The 21088-nt window shown below is 36.0% G+C and overlaps 1 protein-coding gene across 4 annotated transcripts in view; it reads right to left on the bottom strand.

The window, feature by feature from the left end:
- CSMD3 (CUB and Sushi multiple domains 3) overlaps positions 1-21088 on the bottom strand; it is a 1311921-nt gene that overhangs the window by 580105 nt on the left and 710728 nt on the right. The gene's annotated exons all lie outside the window — the stretch shown is intronic.

The following is a 21088-nucleotide window of genomic DNA, read 5'->3' on the forward strand; positions in this document are numbered from 1 at the left end:
GATCTTTGGTTACTCTGCCTTTTCTAAATCCAGCTTGTACATCTGGAAGCTTTCAATTCATGTACTGTTGAAGTCTAGCTTGGAGAATTTTGAACATTACTTTGCTAGCATGTGAGATTTGTGCAATTGTGCGTTAGTTTGAACATTCTTTGGCATTGCCTTTCTTTGGGATTGGAATGAAAACCGGCCTTTTCCGGTCCTATAACCTCTGCTGAGTTTTTGAAATTTCAGTACTTGGGTGCAATCTAAAAAACGACAAAATGATCTGTTCTTTTCCAAGGCAAGCCATTCAATATCACTGTAATCCAAGACTATGCCCTGACCACTCATGCCAAAGAAGCTGAAGTCGAACTGTTCTTCAACTTCATGGATGAAGAAGAGACATTCACTATCCCACTGCCCCAGGCAGTGAGCAGTGATGCTAGCAACAGCAAGACATCAATGACCTCAGAGGTAAAAACAGTGACAGAGAGGCCAGTGGGCAACACTTCAGCAAGATGCCCTGGAGGGTACAAAGTACAGATTTTCAAATATAACCAGAGGCAGCGCAAGATAAGAAAAACTACAATCTTGTGATAGGTTGCCACATACTAGAAAACAAAAAAGACCTCTAATTATAACCCAATAAATAGAATGTGAGGGGTGGGGTGCGACTTATATCTAAAGAAGAAAGGTCTTCACTACTTAAAATGGGCCAGGAGAAAAGCAACTAAACTCATCATGTACCATGAAGAAACACTGTAATACGGTATCAAAAAAATAATTCACCAGAAACCAAAGTCATTAAATATTGCAATCTCACTGATAGAGAATTTAAAATAGCTGGCGTGAAGAAAGTTACCAAGCATCAAGAAAACTAAAAAAAACAGGCAATTCAGTGAGTTCAGAAATAAAATTAATGAGCAGAAATCAACATATAATATGCATATTGAACATATAATGTTATATACTGATGTTACCTCAATTTAAAAAAAATAAACTTTTATTTTGTCTAGAGTCAGAATCATATAAAAATTACCTTCTATAGTTAGTGAACATCTGACTAAAATAAAGAAAATATATGACACTGACAACCTAGAACTCACTGCATGATATTTTAAACTTATTACTTCATGTGCAACTGATGACTACAATGAATCTAACTTAAATTAGATTTTTACCAGAAGAAAGTTCTACATTTTAATAGAGTGAAGTAAAAGAAAAACTTTTGTTAATAATGACTTAGCACAGAACCACGGTTGTGGTTTTCAAATTATTGCAAATATTATTGAAATACAAAGCAATCTGTCTTTCAATTCTCGACATATTTCATGTACATTAAAAAAAAATAATAAAACTCCTCAGCTCCTCCAAGTAAATAATATTTCATGTTCACTGAGTGTTGCCTTGCTCACTCGTAAATGTACTGAAAATATTCACCTAATCACTTCCAAAATCTCCATCACTATTTTATTACTTGATTGTTATCTTGACATTCATCATTTAAGGTTTCCTATCAATGTCAAATCATTAATTTGCATTTAATTTTTAGAAGCAACACTATTTATTGTGAAACTCAGAGTAAGGAAACTCAGAATTCAGTAATATTCTATCTGAAACACCCATTTGACTCTAACCAACTTACATACTTCTCTAACTTCCTCTTTTGTCATCTGTAAGCTAGTTTCAATCTGGTAAACTGCAAGATCTGTGACAATTTGAAATGTCAATTCTATATGATTATGTCTGGAGAAAAATGGTGCCTGTCTGCTTCTGAATTGCCCCTTCAGTGTCCCTAAAACTATACAAATAACGAAGAATGAAAATAAAACCATGCATGACTTCTGCCTTTAGAATACTGCATTCCTACTTGTCTGAAGAGCAAAAAAAAAAAAAAAAAAAATCCTACAGAGTTCAACTGCACAACTGTAACAATAGAGTAGAGAAAGTAAGCTTAAGAACATCTGTAAAAAGGCACAGAGGACATAAACAAAACAGACGGAATCATCCCCAGATAGAGCAAGTCAAACATTAAGTGCCAAAATAGTAAACACAACACTTGGGCTTGGCCTTTAACACCGCTGATTGAATGAAGAGGATTTAAAGTATGTGGGACTAGAAGTAGCAGTCTCAGAGAGCCTTAATTACAAAAGAGATACACACTTTTAGTGAAAGAATAGTGTTCAATGAGGAAATGAGGCAATGAAGGAAAATAATTTTATAAAAAAAAGTAAAAAAAAAAATCTTTCTAAAAACAATTCTAAAGAAATAAGACATGACGATCCTTCTCTCACCCCCAACCAACATCATCCATTAAAAAAAAAAAGTAAAGCGGACAAAAGAGAGCAATCTCAAACAAGGAATGCTGTCCATGAAATGAATAGACATAAGAAAAAGCCAACCACATCTATAAAAAACTACTGCGATACATCAGAAATGGGAATTGACACATTTTTGATGATAAAGATTTTCCTCTGAAAACAATCATGGGGTTTAATAAAACTATAATACAACACCTAAACTAAATTAAATATATTCAAATGATGAATCGGGATTATTAAAAACCTTGAATGAGAAAATAACCAGTAGGACTAAAAATGGACATAAGACAGTTTATAACAAAACAACAGTTGATTTAACTAAGAAAGAGGGAAAATGATTAAAATTATACTAGAAGTGAAGATAAATAGATAAGTCACTCCAGGAGGAAAGATTCAAATGAAAATCTTATAAAGGAAATTGAATAAAAGCAGGAGGAAACAGAATTCAGGAAAATGAAAATGAAATAAAGAAGGAAAATGGATCAGAGTGTAACCAGTTGAAATGCAAGACATATAGATAGCATACATTAATTTAGTACTCATGAAGAAGAAAATTTAACCAGTGGAACAGAATTCATATTTACATGTATAAAGTAAGAACTTATTTCCAAATATAAAGAAGCCTAAAGTCTAGATCTGACCTTTCAAGCCTAGACCTAGAAGGTAACAGAAAAAACTGACCTGGTATGGTTACTTCTCAGGCTGATTTTTTTAAACAAACAAACAAAAATATTGTAATGAATCTTTTATTTAAAGAAAAATAAATGTCTTGAGGGACTCCAAACAGTTAAGCTGAAAAAACTTGCAAAGTCACAAGAATTAGATTGGTATCAGAGTTTTCTAAAACAACATGCAAAATAAGGCAACAGTGAAGGATCATGTCCAAGAAAGTTAAGGGAAGAGATGCACTCACAGTATATTATGTCTAAATGTCCAATTAAGCTGTCCCTCAAGGAAAAATAAAAATGTATATATATATATACATATATATAGAAACCTATATGCAGGTCAGGAAGCAACAGTTAGAACTGGACATGGAACAACAGACTGGTTCCAAATAGGAAAAGGAGGACGTCAAGGCTGTATACTGTCACCCTGCTTATTTAACTTATATGCAGAGTACATCATGAGAAACGCTGGGATGGATGAAGCTCAAGCTGGAATCAAGACTGCTGGGAGAAATATCAATAACCTCAGATATGCAGATGACACCACCCTTATGGCAGAAAGTGAAGAAGAACTAAAGAGCCTCTTTACGAAAGTGAAAGAGGAAGGTGAAAACGTCGGCTTAAAGTTAACATTCAGAAATCTAAGATCATGGCATCTGGTCCCATTACTTCATGGCAAATAGATGGGGAAACAGTGGAAACAGTGTCAGACTTTATTATAGGGAGCTCCGAAATCACTGCAGATGATGATTGCAGCCATGAAATTAAAAGACGCTTACTCCTCAGAGGAAAAGTTATGACCATCCTAGACAGCATATTAAAAAGCAGACACATTACTTTGCCAACAAAGGTCCGTCTAGTTAAGGCTATGGTTTTTCCAGTAGTCATGTATGGATGTGAGAGTTGTACTATAAAGAAATCTGAGTGCTGAAGAATTGATGCTTTTGAACTTTGGTGTTGGAGAAGACTCCTGAGAGTCCTTTGGACTGCAAGGATATCCAACTAGTCTATCCCCTAAAGGAAATCAGTCCCGAATATTCATTCGAAGGACTGATGTTGAAGCTGAAACCTGAATACTTTGGCCACTGATGCGAAGAACTGGCTCATTTGAAAAGATCCTGATACTGGGAAAGATTGAAGGTGGGAGGATAAGGGGAAGACAGAGGATGAGATGGTTGGATGGCATCACCAACTCAATGGACATGAGTTTGAGTAAACTCCGGGAGTTCGTGATGGGCAGGGAGGCCTGGCGTGCTGCAGTCCACGGGGTCACAAAGAGTCCGACATGACTGAATGACTGAACTGAACTGAACTGAACATTTTAGCTGATAGTAACTATTTGTTCTTCAAATCTTCTCATAAGATTTGAGAATCTTCACAACATACTAAAGAATCAGCCTCCCAAATAAAGAGCCAAGATTTCTTTCTTGAGTTCCAGCTGCATTATTAACAGCTCCAAATTGATGGAACACAGTGAAATTATAAGCAACAAGCCCAAATATATTTTATTTCCCTACATCTACATCAGATCCTTCTTCCTACAACATGTTTCCTTAATGTCACAGCTGTTCATCCAGTTACTCAAGCAGAAAGCTGAGCATTATCTTTGATATCCCCTCTATTTCAACACTACAGTTACAACATCTGTTTAGATTCCAAGGTTTGCGAATTTTGTTTTGTAAAGGTCTCCAAATTGTATTGTCTTCTTACAAGCTCTATTGCCATTATCTTGGGTTTGGGCTTATCTCTTTTCTTCATGATTAAGAAAACTTAATTCACTTTTCCTTTTGATTTCCTTTCTATACAATTATCAGCAGATATTATGCAAATACAACTCATAGACTATTACTCACTACTTAAATCCCTTCATAGTCTACCTATAGCTTAGAGGTCAGTCTCTACTTTCATCTGCTGGTGCCACTTCCTTCTTACCAGTATGCTTCAGAAATAACAACTACTTGTACTCGACCTGTTTTGACCAGGAGTTTCAGGATTCTTGTATCTTGTATCTTTGCCTGTGCTCTTTATTCTGTCTAGGATGTGCATACATCTATAGCTTTGTTGACCTGATATTACCTCCTATCTAAATCCTGCCTTGTCCCTTGTCAAATTATTAAGTCTCTGCCTGGTGCTATCATTGTGTGTGCAAGCTTCTATTATTACATTCAAGACAATGCATTTGCATTTGTTTATATCTATGTCTATTTCTTATCTGACAAGGCAGGGATTATGTTAAAGGAAGAGTACATGCCCATAGCAAATCTCATCATGATCTATAACCTAGAGGCATTTAATGAATGTTAATTGAATGAATACATGGATGAAGAATACAAATTATAATTTAATATATCACTGATTAAAGCATTTATAATTTTAATATCTTAACTTTTACTTCTATCCTTAAGGATAATTTATAAAGTTTCTTTTGAACTAAACTAAAACCATTCTTCTTTTATATTTAAATCTTTCTATACAAATATTTTTGTGAATGAATTAATATATTTAAATATTCACATACGCTGTTTCATCATAGAACTAGTTAGAGTCAAGAAAAATACATGGATTAGTAGTCACAACTGAGTGGACCTCAAAGTCACATGGTTATTTTAATGTTGCAATTGGAACACTGAAATTATTTACATACGTGAAGATTAAATAAGTTAATATAGTTCCAACTTCTGGTATGATATTCAGTGTATAATGGATATGCAAGAAATGTTAATTACTGTGCCTCTCTTGACAGTTCCAAAAAAGCCACATATGGAAAAAAAGTAGATTTGCAGAGGTCAGCTTATCTTTTAAAGAGTAAGAGAGTCCAATTTCTATATTCCTATTGTCTCCTTATCTAAACTATGGGAGACATAACAGCAGCACTGTTTATACACAATGACCATACTCTTGTAATTTACATTATCTAGTGCACTAGATTCAACAAAACAGTTCTAACCCATGTGACTATTCTTTTACCATATTATATTCTGCTTTATTGACTTACATTTCTCATTTTTTTTCCTCTATCAAACTCCCCAAATATATACACACATACATGTGCACACACGTGTATACACACACACAAACACACTCCACTAAATTATTTTTCTTAGGAAAACAGGATCAGCTTTTATATATAAACTTCAAATTGGCTGAGATTTAGGTGATGAGAATTTGAACTGTTCATAAAGACGTAATTTATTTGTTTTCATTTATTTTTGGTATGCTGCTGTCCAAATTCCATCATTTAGGCTAGGTCAGATTTCCAAATCTCATTATAGAAGGTATGTTTTATAGGATGTCATACATTCTCCATTTAGTTGGAATTTCAATCTCCTACATGATATCTAAAGTTGATGGGAATATTGCCTTAAAACATTGTGAGCAACAGATTTGAGGCAGTGTGAGCTTCACCAAAAATCCTATTATATATTCCTAAAAGCTAAAAGACATTTAAATTAATTTTAAAATTATGCTTCATATTACATTGTTTCATTATGTTTCCCTCAGAAGCCTTGTCTGTTAATTCTACATCATAGCTACTTGAGGAATACACTCATGGGTAAGGAGTTTTAGCTGATTCATTGGTGTAAAGACTAATGAAAATATAATTCAATTTATTTCAAATCTCATCCTACATTTGTATTGACCTTCCGATTTATTTTGTAAAAGAACCCTAAACAGGACTGTGACTTTGGATCTGATGATTTAGTGTAACACCTTGTTGGTATTTTGTTTTCACTTTAATTATCTTATTTTTACGCTCAAAAATTTTTCAGAACATCATACATCTTTTCTGACCAAAATTTGACCTTGTATTGCTCCCCTCTCACTGCTCCAAAAGACACACAAGCATCATTATCACACAATATCTTTTTAAATATGTGTAAAAATTCAGAAAACTTTCTCAGGCATTGTCAAGTTATTTCCTTAAGTAGAAGCAAAATGAGATTTCCCTTCTCACATAATCTCAGCACACACAAACCATAAACAAGAAAAAAAAAATATGCCTAATGTAAATATATAGTGATTGCCAATTTAATTATTTATTTTGTAGTCTATTTTACAGTGTATGTGTTGCTTGAATTTTTATATTTGTATGAGTCATTTCATCTGTTTAGGGATGAAATGTAGCCCTTTAATTATCTAAATTGATTTCATAATTGAATTAAAAGAAAATTCACATCTCTTTATTACTACAAGGGATACATCAAGCAGAAAATGATAATGTTATTATTCTGAGTGGTTTTTGCAAGTCAACTTGATTCGAAGTTTTTATCTGAAATAAAAATGTAGTCTGAGATGTTGTGAAACCTACCATCAATATGACAGTTAAGGGTACTGGCCAGAGTATACTGTTTACTGATGCCCTCAGAAAGTTTTTTCTTTTTTTCCATTTCTTTTCCTCCCCCCTGCTACCCCTCCCACCCAGCCTGAAAAGCAACCATGGAAACTGAATAGTAGACCAAGTTAGAAAACTATATTAAACAGATCAGTGGGAAAAACCACCTGGAGATTTTAAATACTTCTACTAATATAAAATATTATCATTTTAAAACTATTTCTAGACATCTCTGGGAGTACTATTTGATTTCTTTTTTTATTTATTATTTTTTTAAATTAAAACAAATTTTAGAGAAGTTTTAGGTCGACTGAAAAATTGAGAAGAAAGCATTGAAAGTCTCCATATACTACATACTATCATACAATCACAGCTTCACCCACTCAATGTACCACACTAATGAGCCTACACTGACACATCATCATCAAAAGTCTATAGTTTATGTTAAATTTCACTGGTGGTGGTATACATTCTATGGCTTTGACAAGTGTGTGACAACATGGATCTACCACTGTCCTAAAAGTCCTCTGTGCTCTGTGTATTTGTCCTTTCCTCCCCACAGCTCCTGGAAACTACTGATCTTTTTACTATCTCCACAATGTCGCCTTTTACATAAAGAGATATAGTTGGAATTATATAGTTTGTAGCCTTTTCACATTCAGTTCAGTTCAGTTCAGTCACTCAGTCATGTCTGACTCTTTGTGACCCCATGAATTGCAGCACGCCATGCCTCTCTGTCCATCACCAACTCCCGGAGTCCACCCAAACCCATGTCCATCGAGGCAGTGATGCCATCCAACCATCTCATCCTCTGTTGTCCCCTTCTCCTCCTGCCCCCAATCCTACCCAGCATTAGGGTCTTTTCCAATTGGCTTCCTTAATTTAGTAATACACATTTAAGCTTCCTCTATGTCTTTGTATTGCTTAATAGCACATTTTCTTTCAGGGCTAGATAGTATTCCACTGTCTGGATGTATCACAGTTTATTTATCCATTCACCTACTGAAGAACATTTTGGGTGCTGCCAATTCTGATAATCATGAATAAAGGGAAAATAGTAAAGGCAACCTACTCCAGTATTCTTGCCTGGATAATTCCATGGATAGAGAAGCCTGGTGGGCTACAGTCCATGGGTTGCAACAAGTCAGACACGACTGAGCAACTAACACACACAAATATACATATGCAGTATTTGTGTGATTTTACATTTTAATTTCATTTTGGTAGATAAATATTAAAAAGTGTGACTGCTGAATTATATATTTAAAAATACATTTAGCTTTGTAAGAAACTGATGACTATCTTAAAAAGTGGTTGTACTACACTGCATTTCCATCAGCAGTGAATGAGAGTTCCAGTTGTTCCACACCCACATAAACATTTGGTTTTGTCAGTGTTTTGGATTTTGGCCATTCAATAAGTGTATAGTGGTATCTCATCATTATAATTTGTACTCCCTTAAAGCCTTATGATGTTGAATATCTTTCTATATGCTTACATGCCATCTGTATATCTTCTCTAGTGAGTTATCGGTACATGTCACTCATTTCTAAACTGAGCTGTTCATTTACTTATTGCTGAGTTTTAACAGTTGTGTGTGTGTGAGTGTGTTTAAACTAGTCCTTTATCAGATGTGTCTTTTGCAAAATGTTTTCTACCATTCTGTAGCTCATATTCTCATTTTCTTTATGTTGTCTTTTGCAGAGAAGAAGTTTTTAATTTTAATGAAGTCCAGCTTATACATTACTTCGTTCATGCCTTTGGTGCCATACTCAAAGTTATATAGATTATTTTCTAATAATAATATAGTTTTGCATTTTACCTTGAGGTCAATAACCCATTTTCAGATACTTTATGTTAAGGGTGTAAAGTCTGTGCCCTGATTATTATTTTTTTTTTTTGTAGGTAGATGTCCGATTGTTCCAGCACCGTTTGTTGAAAGGATTACCTATTCTCCACTGTACTGCCTGTGCACTTTTGCACAGATCAGTTATATTTATTTCTGGGTTCTCTATTCTGTTTCACTGATCCATTTTGTTGACATGAAATTGAGATACTGTGGGAGCTCTTTAAGTTCTGTAAACATGTATGATGTTTACAATAAGGAACAATATCCACAACAGCATTGATATATATTTTCTTGCCAAAAAGTATTTTGCAGGTTTTAGATTGCTGTGAGTACCTCCATCTCTATATATTTTCTAGCTGTATCTTCTTTTACCTACTATCACTAAAGGGGTGTTTTTTTTTCATTTTCAGAGAGAACTCTTAACTCCAATCCCCACTTCATCCATCTCATTTCAGAAGTTACATCCCTGGTCCAGTTCCATATCATCTTGTTAAGACCACTGCAACAGCCAGTGTGATTTTATTCCACATTAAACCGCCTTCTTCTTGAGGTTAAAAGATATATAGTTGACACTTAATAATGTGAGAGGTAGGGACACTCACCCTCCATGCAGTAAAAAAATCTGAGTGTAACTTTTGTCTGGCATTTTGTATAGATATTTCCTCCATATACGTAGTTCCTCTGGATCTGCAGCTTCCTATCTGTGGATTCCACCCACCACAGACTGTGTAGCATTGTAGTATTTATTACTGAAAAAAATCCTTGAATAAGTGGGTTGGTACTCTTCAAGACCCATGTTGTCCACAAGAGTCAACCCTGTATCCATGTATATATTATACATATACATATATTCCTAACTTTCCCAAGGGTTGTCTTCCTGTTTTGTTGTTATGCTGAGCTTCCTTCTGAGGAGCTACCTGGGGACAATGCTAGCGATAGGCTCTGTTACCTCTGTACTACTTGTGAGTGGTCTGGTTGGTGGTGGCTAGGTACAGACAAAAGTACAGGTATAATACACATGTGTATGTATATGTGTATATACATGTGTGTGTATATATGTATGAATAAATATGCAAACATACATACATATATACACACAAGAGTAGACTCTTGAGAGTCCTTTGGACAGCAAGGAGATCAAACCAGTCAATCCTAAAGGAACTCAACCCTGAATATTCATTGGAAATACTGATGCTAAAGTGGAAGCTCCAGTACTCTGGACACCTGATGCAAAGAGCCAACTCACTGGAAAAGAATCTGATGCTCGGAAAGACTGAAGGCAAAAGGAGAAGAGAGTGGTAGAGGATGAGATGGTTAGAAAGCATCACCAACTCAATGGACATGAACATGAGCAAACTCAAGGAGACAACAGAGGACAGGGAAGCCTGGCATGCTGCAGTTCATGGGGTTGTAAAAAGTCTAACACAACTTAGTGATCAAACAAGAAAATATATGTGTATGTTTGGGTCTATGTGTGTATATATATGTGCTTATATATGTACATACATTTTGGTAGATTAAGGTAGACATTCAAAACTTTTAACTCAGCAATGATTCAATCAATGCTTTCTATTAATATGAGAATTCTTGCAAACTAGATTCTTTAAAAACATTTACTCTCTTTTCCCACATTTTTGGGCAGAATCCATTGTCCTACCTTTAAATCTGGGCTTGCAAATTGACTTGACTTGGCCAATGAATTTCAGCAGACAAGAAGCAAGAAGATATTTAAACATGTCTGTATGGTTGAATTTTTATCCTATGTCATTGTCTAGGGCACTGGTGTCAGAAGAATGAATGATGCATGAATTCAAATTCATCCTAGATCAGCCCATCATCAGCCTATGCTTAGCACAGACTTGTGAAAACAAATTACTGTTGTTTAAGCTAATGAGTTTAAGAATAGTTAAGATTACCACTATGTCCAAGAAAAAACATAGCATTACATTCAGATAATAATTTATTTATATAAACAGGTACCTCTTTGCACACAGTCAGATTGGCACTATTCCAAAATTCTGAATTAAAACTATCAAGATTTCTTTCTCAGTTGAGATAAGCATATAGAGCACTGGGATCTTAATCAAATGAGTAACTTTGTTCTCCTCTGCCATTAACGATCAAGTTCTGAAAATATAAATACCAAATATATCTCACATTTTACCTTCTGCTTATAACAGATAAGGGAAAACATTTTAGTCTTCAATAATTCTTTTACTTTCATTGATACTTCTCTTTGATTTGAAATATCTTCCCCAGTTAAGGTGGATATAATGAATAACCACAAGCACAATATGTATAAAAATAAATTATTACTGGCTTTGAGGGAAAAGACACATTACTTTGATTAGAAATTGTGATAACTATAGATTATCTAACAGAGGCTTTGTACAGCCTACAAGAGTTTGTCAATCAGTCAACTACATATATATAGAGAGAGAGAGAGAGAGGAAAACAATAGAAAGGGAAAAACTAGAGATCTCTTCAAGAAAATTAGAGATACCAAGGGAACATTTCATGTAAAGATGGGCACAATAAAGGACACAGTAAAGGCACAATAAAGGCACAATAAAGAAACAGTATGGACCTAACAAAAGCAGAAAATATTAAGAAGAGGTGGCAAGAACACATAGAAGAACTAGACAAAAAATGATCTTAAAGACCCAGATAACCACAATGTTGTGATTACTCACCTACAGCAAGACATCCCAGAGCTTGAAGTCAAGTGGGCCTTAGGAAGCATCACTATGAACAAAGTTAGTGGAGGTGATGGAATTCTAGCTGAGGTATTTCAAATCCTAAAAGATGATGCTGTGAAAGTGCTGCACTCAATATGCCAGCAAATTTGGAAAACTCAGCAGTGGCCACAGGGCTGGAAAAGGTCAGTTTTCATTCCAATCCCAAAGAAAGGCAATGCCAATGAATGTTAAAACTACCACACAATTGCACTCATTTCACACGCTAGCAAAGTAATGCTCAAAATTCTACAGCTAAGTTTCAACAGTACATGAACCAAGGACTTCCGGATTTTCAAGCTAGAATTTAAAAAGGCAAAGGAACAAGAGATCAAATTGCCAACATCCACTGGATCACAGAAACAGCAAGAGAATTCCAGAAAAATATCGACTTTTGCTTCATTGACTATGCTAAAGCCTTTGACTGTGTGGATCACAGGAAACTGTGGAAAAATCTTAAAGAGATGGGAATGCCAAACCACCTTACCTGCCTCCCATGAAACTTGTATGCAGGTAAAGAAGCAACAGTTAGAAGCAGACATAGAACAACAGACTGGTTCCAAATTGGGAAAGTAGAACATTAAGGCTGTATATCGTCACCCTGCTGATTTAACTTACATGCAGAGTACATCATGCGAAATGCTGGGCTGGATGAAGCACAGTTGGAATCAAGATGGTCAGGGAGATTATCAGTAACCTCAGATATGCAGAAGCATCACCTTTATGGCAGAAAGTGAAGAGGAACAAAAGAACCACCTGATGAAAGTGAAGGAGGAAAGTGAAAAAGCTGGCTTAAAACTCAACATTAAAAAAACGGAGATCATGGCATCTGGTCCCATCACTTCATGGCAAATAGATGGGGAAACAATGGAAACAGTGACAGATTTTCTTTTCTCGGGCTCCAAAATCACTGCAGATGGTGATTGCAGCCATGAAATTAAAAGACACTTGCTCCTTGGAAGAAAAGCTATGACAAACTAAAACAGCATATTAAAAGCAGAGACATTACTTTGCCAACAAAGTTCCATCTAGTCAAAGCTATGTTTTTTTCCAGCAATCATATATGGATGTGACTGTTGGAGCATAAAGAAAGATGAGGGCCAAAGAACTGATGCTTTTGAACTGTGGTGTTGAGGAAGACTCTTGAGAGTCCCTTGAACTGCAAAGAGATCCAACCAGTCAATCCTAAAGGAAATCAGTCCTGAATAGTCACTGCAAGGACTGATGCTAAAGCTGAAGCTCCAATAATTTGGCTCCTTGATGCTAACAGCTGATTCATTAGAAAAGACCCCGATGCTGGGAAAGACTGAAGATGGGAGAAGGGGACAACAGAGGATGAGATGTTTGGAAGGCACCACTGACTCAACGGACATGCGTTTGAGCAAGCTCTGGGAGACGGTGAAGGATAAGGAAGCCTGGCTTGAGCAGTCCATGGGGTCACAAAAGTAAGGCACGACTGAGTGACAAAAAAGATCTTCACGACCCAGTTAATCACGATGGTGTGATCACTCACCTAGAGCCAGACATCCTGGAATGTGAAGTCAAGTGGGCCTTAGAAAGCATCACTACGAACAAAGCTAGTGGAGGTGATGGAATTCCAGTTGAGCTATTTCAAATCCTCAAAGGTGATGCTGTGAAAGTGCTGCACTCGATATGCCAGCAAATTTGGAAAACTCAGCAGTGGCCACAGGACTGGAAAAGGTCAGTCTTCGTTCCAATCCCAAAGAAAGGCAATGCCAAAGAATGCTCAAACTACCGTACAATTGCACTCATCTCACACGCTAGTAAAGTAATGCTCAAAATTCTCCAAGCCAGGCTCCAGCAATACGTGAACCATGAACTTCCAGATGTTCAAGCTGGTTTTAGAAAAGGCAGAGGAACCAGAGATCAAATTGCCAATATCCGCTGGATCATCGAAAAAGCAAGAGAGTTCCAGAAAAACATCTATTTCTGCTTTATTGACTATGCCAAAGCCTTTGACTGTGTGGATCACAATAAACTGTGGAAAATTCTGAAAGAGATGGGAATACCAGACCATCTGACCTGTCTCTTGAGAAACCTGTATGCAGGTCAGGAAGCAACAGTTAGAACTGGACATGGAACAACAGACTGGTTCCAAATAGGAAAAGGAGTACGTCAAGGCTGTATATTGTCACCCTGCTTATTTAACTTATATGCAGAGTGCATCATGAGAAACGCTGGGCTGGAAGAAACACAAGCTGGAATCAAGATTGCCGGGAGAAATATCAATAACCTCAGATATGCGGATGACACCACTCTTATGGCAGAAAGTGAAGAAGAACTAAAGAGCCCCTTGATGAAGGTGAAAGAGGAGAGTGAAAAAGTTGGCTTAAAGCTCAACGTTCAGAAAACTAAGATCATGGCATCTGGTCCCATCACTTCACGGCAAATAGATGGGGAAGCAGTGGAAACAGTGTCAGACTTTATTTTTTTGGGCTCCAAAATCACTGCTGATGGTGATTGCAGCCCTGAAATTAAAAGACACTTACTCCTTGGAAGGAAGGTTATGGCCAACCTAGATAGTACATTTAAAAGCAGAGACATTACTTTGCCAACAAAAGTCCATCTAGTCAAGGCTATGGTTTTTCCAGTGGTCATGTATGGATGTGAGAGTTGGACGGTGAAGAAAGCTGAGCACCGAAGAATTGACGCTTTTGAACTGTGGTGTTGGAGAAGACTCTTGAGAGTCCCTTGGACTGCAAGGAGATCCAATCAATCCATCCTAAAAGAGATCAATCCTGGGTGTTCATTGGAAGGTCTGATGTTGAAGCTGAAGCTCCAATACTTTGGCCACCTCATGCGAAGAGTTGACTCATTGGAAAAGACCCTAATGCTGGGTAGGATTGGGGGCGGGAGGAGAAGGGGACGACAGAGGATGAGATGGTTGGGTGGCATCACCGACTCGATGGACATGGGTTTGGGTAGACTCCGGGGGTTGGTGATGGACAGGGAGGCCTGGCATGCTGCAACTCATGGGGTCGCAAAGAGTCGGACACGACTGAGCGACTGAACTGAACTGAACTGAGTGACTGAAGAACTATACACACACACACACACACACATATATCTTGGATATATGGAGAAATACAAAGTGTGAAGCAATGTAGTGCAGTTGGTAAAGAATCCACCTGCAATCAAGGAGATCTCAGTTTGATCGAGAAGATCTGCTGGAGAAGGGATAGGCTACCCACTCCAGTATTCTTGGGCTTCCCTTGTGGCTCATCTGCTAAGGGATCTGCCTGCAATATGGGTTCAATCCCTGCATTAGGAAGATCCCCTGGAGAAGGGAAAGGCTACGCACTCCTGTATTTTGGCCTGGAGAATTCCACAGACTGTATAGCCCATCGGGTCACAAAGAGTCGGACATGACTGAGCAACTTTCACTTCACTCACAGAAGCAACAGCTTATCATTCCACTTTTGGCTCAGGCAGTACTGATAGTGACTGTGAGAAACTATTGATCTTTATGGGGGACTCAACTTTTCATATTAGATGCAATGGTTATAATTGATTCAACTACCTCAAAAGTCTCTTTCAGCTCCAAAGTTCTATGATTCCATTATTTAACTAAATACTAGTCCCTGTCCTCAGGGGAAAATTGCAAAACCTGGGAGTGGGTGGAATGATCTTTTTCTTCCATGGGAAAAAATGAACATCTTTCAGTCTCACAGATTCAGTCTCACAGTATGTTTTGCACCAAAGTATGACTCACTCTTTCCACCTCTCCAGCCATATCCCAGACTACATCACAGCTTTCTCTCTCTCCATTTTGGCCATACATTCAGGAATTTTATCAAGTACTCAAATGAACTTGTCATCTAAACACATTCCTCTTTCTGTCCAGCTTCTAACCTCAGTAACTCTTACTCAGCTTCATATCTCAGTCCATGTTTACCTCCTCAAGAAAGCTTTCCTTGAGGTTTGCATTAGATGCCTTGGGATAGTCTCCCAAAAGCACATTCCCTTTTTCATTTTCAACACTCTTTATATTTACCACTATTTTTAAAGTGTCAGTCTTTGTTCCGTTAGTCTGAAAGCAGTGACTAAGTGTCTTATTTTTTGCTATGTACCCTGTCCTTCACCATGCCTGGTACATAGTGGAAACTCAACAGTTATTTTAAAAGAAATGATTTTTAATACTCTATTGCTACTCATTCTCATTCTGGAGGTGTAGATACAAAAAGGTTAACCCTCACTGCAGACTGTGACAAACAAAATCAAACTGAATATTTTAGGAACAGTAGTTTTCTGAAGAAACTTGATGTACTGAATGCAAAATAAAATAAGTCCTTTAAGCTAATAAAAGGTAACAATAAAAATAATAAATCTTATTCTAATACAAGTTTTCATGAATCATGCTTGAAAGCCCTCTTTATTCTGAGCGTAGACTGAAATGTTATCATAAAAATCCCCCACAAAATACTACACACTATTTAGCAATTTTTCCAAAGAGAACACTTTTATAGGAAATAGTTCAGTAAAGAAAATGAAAATTATATGAAGAGAAGAAATATCTCAAAAGACACAATAATGAAAAAAACCCAAGGGGGCTCATTAGTTCTGTGTTAATAGGCCACCACCAGATAGAAAAGTGTTACATTTAGAGTAAATTCTAAGACAGAAATTTTCCTGAGAACTCACACAAAGAATGGCCTATTGAAGGTATATCAGTTTACTATAATGAATAAATATTGAGTATAATATTCTTGGGCAGTACAATGAACATATCAATATTTAATTTATCAAATCTAGTAAAAGAGTGTCAGAATTCAAAGGAAATATAGACTATTTAGTCCAAGCTGCTTGTTTTAAAGACAGAGAACCTTTCCTTTCAACATATATTGAATCAGCTATATACATGGCATACCTTAGAGGAAAACAGTTATTTACACAAACGAACTTAGATTCCGATCTAATCCCACAAACACTGAAATATATCTCCATAACATGCTAACATTATGTTTGTATATGAAAATAATTGAATTCCTAGAAAATTAAAAAAATATTTTTGATATAATTATTTTCATTATTTCCAGAGTGCATTTTTAAGAGACTATCAATCATCATCTAAGTATATTCCTTAGATGATTTGATCTAATTTAATTGAGTTCACTTGAGATAGAGTTTATATATATTTATATATATATATATATATATATATATATGCCAATTTCTGAACTATAACAGAAATATTAAGGCAGATAAAGTAATCAAAACCATTTACATATTTTCCATTATTCTACAGCATGATTTCAGTGATAACTAATTATGTCTCAGTGCCATAATTAGTCATATAAGAACCAAGGAATTAATGCTACTTTCAAAACATCTCAATCAATCTCATGATATGATTTGAGAATTAAAAAAAAAAAAAAACTGGAACCAAAACTTAATCCACAAATAATAGCATTAAGGCATATGTCCTAAGACTAGTAAAGATTTTTATCCACTACGAATGTATACTGTCAGTAGAAGGTGATTAGAGAACGCTAATATTTTTGTTTCCTTTCCTCATAAAAGCAAAGAATGTATTGAATATTACTTTCTCAACTGTAACTGTTCATTTCTGTGAGTATCCGTTCTCCCTGGGATCCAAGTAAGGTGTTTTTCCACCTTAAATTTTTTTTGAAAATACAGAAAAGAAAAAGAAAGAAATATATCTGATTCTATAAGCATTGAACTGTAATGTAAATATTCTCTTTTTTTTTCTATCTTGAAAGAATTAAACAAAGAAATCACAAATGTGTTAATTAGGACTTAATTAGTGACATAAACTGAACTCACCATGGCTTAAACAAGGAAAAGTTTATAGCCTTATACAATTAGATAACCAAGGTCTAGTATCCCCTTCAGGCAATTATAAGTTTCTATTTTGTCTACAGTACTGTTTTTCATTCTTTTCATCTACTGGTTCTTCTAGTAACAAAAGTTGGACACCAGTAGGCACCAAGTTAAATGACCGTTAAGAATATATAACCTCAGAAAAGAGATTTTCTTCCACCTGGAATCTATATCAATTGCTCCAGATCCTAGACTGATAACTGTATCAAAAGAAATTCTGATTAGTTCAGCCCAAGCCTATAGACCCATACAGAAGTGGAAGAGATAAGGTTTATCAAAGCCTAAAATAGTTGAGCTGATAGAAGAAAGTGGGAGGATTGCTGGGCAAGCAAAAAAGCAGATGCTGCCAAAGAGAGAAAAATTTACTCTTTGTAATTAGTTCACACCACATGGGGTCGCAAGGAGTCAGACATGACTGAGCGACTGAACTGAACTGATAAATATTTGGATAATATATCTTTACTATTCTTTATTATATTTTTTTAGAAAAAGTTTTTTAAATAAACTATGTATGAACTGTTAATATTTTTGAAAACTATTATCTGTGTCCTAGAAAAATTTCTAACAAGATATAAGTGACCAACATTAATCCAGGAAAAGATATGAAGAGGCTTACAGTCACAGAAAAAAAATTAAATTTCCTAAGTATTTAACTTTGAGTAAAAAATGACCAAGTGGTTTTATAGCTATAGCTCTTACAAAGACAAAATACACAAGAAAATACATGCTTAGTTTATAGGAGATCTACATTTAATGTTATCTCATGAAAAATCTATAGGTGATTAAAAAAAATGATGTCTTTAGATCAAATAGAGAAAGTTTTCTTTTTTTTTTTTTTTAAGCAGATGTTCCATTTAGAACCAACATACTACTTAACTGAGAGCATGGCAATTATGAAAATTATTTTTAGTAGGCAAAGTTGCCAAAATTATACGCACATCAAAATTTGAAATTTCTCAAGATGAATCCTGCTTCAACTTTGAGCTCAGGTTTTAAATTATGGGAGAGGTAAAAACATGATTTTCACAGTAAGAAAACTAAACTTTTGAGGATGTACCTTACCCATCATATTCTATAGGTCAATTCATCTGTTCAGCTTTATTAAACAAATAATCATTAATTACCTATGAGGATATAGCAGGGGCTTGCTAATGGAAATTTAAAGATGAACATGATGCATTTTTGAGGAAGGCATGGCAACCCACTCCAGTATCCTCACCTGGAGAAATCCCATGGGCAGAGGAGCCTGGTGGGCTAAGTCCATGAGGTTGAAAGGAGTGGGACAGGAGTGAGAGACTAAGCACAGCACAGCACAGCATGATGCATTTCATCTGGTTGTGTGTTACATACGATACAACATTTATAAAACAGATGGGGTGTTCTTTTGTAACGTGTGGAGTTAAGGAAGGCTTCACAGAAAAATATTTGAACTTTGTCTTAAAGGTTGAGTGATGTGATGTTGAGTTTAGAACTGAATATGGATCCAGACAGAATTTACTGAGTGTAAGGAGAAGTATGAAACAACTTGCTGGGTTCAAAGATCATTTTATAAAACTTGAGTACAGAGAGAAAAAAAAAAAATCTGGAAGATAAACACTATGGAGGTTCTGGACTTCATCTTTAGACAACAAAAAGTTTGGAAACATTTTAAGCTGGAGGGTAATATGATCACCTCTCTGTTGCTGGGAGATCACCATTAGCAGTGTGGATGTTAGACTGGAAGAGACCAGGTTGAAGGGAGGGAGAAGAGTAAGGACATTATTCATTAAGAATTTTCTGGGTTTGTTTCAAATATCTCATCTTGGTGGATGTTAGCATAGGGATAGTTGGATATATATATATTTTTTCTGTCACTATATTATGATCTTGCTAAGAGAGAAAACATCTGGTTATTCTTTATTCTTTCTTTCTTTCCTTTTTTTTTTTTTTTTTTGGCATCACCTCATGACTTTATTTTTTGGGGCTCCAAAATCACTGCTGATGGTGATTGCAGCCATGAAATTAAAAGACGCTTACTCCTTGGAAGGAAGGTTATGACCAACCTAGATAGCATATTTAAAAGCAGAGACATTACTTTGCCAACAAAGATCCATCTAGTCAAGGCTATGGTTTTTCCAGTGGTTATGTATGGATGTGAGAGTTGGACGGTGAAGAAAGCTGAGCACCAAAGAATTGATGCTTTTGAACTGTGGTGTTGGAGAAGACTCTTGAGAGTCCCTTGGACTGCAAGAAGATCCTACCAGTCCATCGTAAAGGAGATCAGTCCTGGGTGTTCATTGGAAGGACTGATGTTGAAGCTGAAACTCCAATACTTTGGCCACCTCATGCGAAGAGTTGACTCAGTGGAAAAGACCCTAACGCTGGGTAGGATTGGGGGCAGGAGAAGGGGATGACAGAGGATGAGATGGTTGGATGGCATCACCGACTCGATGGGCATGGGTTTGGGTAAACTCCGGGAGTTGGTGATGGACAGGGAGGCCTGGCGTGCTGCAGTTCATGGGGTCGCAAAGAGTCAGACACGACTGAGCGACTGAACTGAACTGAACATGGCATGTGGGAGGGATCTTATCTTAGTTCCCCAACCAGGGATTCAACCCTTGCCACCTGCAGTGGGAACATAGCATCTTAACCACTGTACTGCCAGGGAAGTTTTAGTTTTTCTTTCTATATTCAACAGCTCATCAGTAGGTGGCACATAACAGATCCTTAAGCAGTACATATATTTTAAAATTTTGTTAAAAACTGAGCAGAAAACAAAACAAAATAATGCTTAATTGTGCTACTTTACAATGTACTTCCAGCTCCTAAACTGCAGTGGAGACTGCTGAAATATTGATAACACTCTCCTGCTGCTCTAAACTGTTCATGAACTTTAAAAACTGTATTCTTTACTGAAACATTGTCATTAATGATTAACACAGCTTGAATGATTCTAGATTTTCTAACAGGTAACTTTCATAGGGTGAAGAAAATAATAAAACAAAGAGGAATATAATTTACAAGGGAAAATCAAGAAAAATAAAACAATCAAGACATAGATACTTGCAATAGAAGCTGATTATACTTTAACCTTTGTAACTTTATTTTCTGGTGATAGATGTGGATTTTAAACGGAGGAAGAATATATTTAAAATTATAATCAGGCTAACCTTTTTATTTTTTAAAACTGACATTTATACGGATTTCCTGAACTATTCAAATTAATGTAGCACCAAATTTAGTATCAAGTTAAAAACGCAGAATGCATGTGTGCTGTTCTTCTTGACAACATCATGCATTCATTTCTGTGTCCAGATAGAAAGGCATGACAAGCCAACCTTTGAAAAAAATAAACTCTGGTT

The sequence above is a fragment of the Giraffa tippelskirchi genome, chromosome 6 (assembly GCF_054371585.1).
Source record: "Giraffa tippelskirchi isolate mGirTip1 chromosome 6, T2T-mGirTip1v1.2.pri, whole genome shotgun sequence".
NCBI classification, from domain to species: domain Eukaryota; kingdom Metazoa; phylum Chordata; class Mammalia; order Artiodactyla; family Giraffidae; genus Giraffa; species Giraffa tippelskirchi.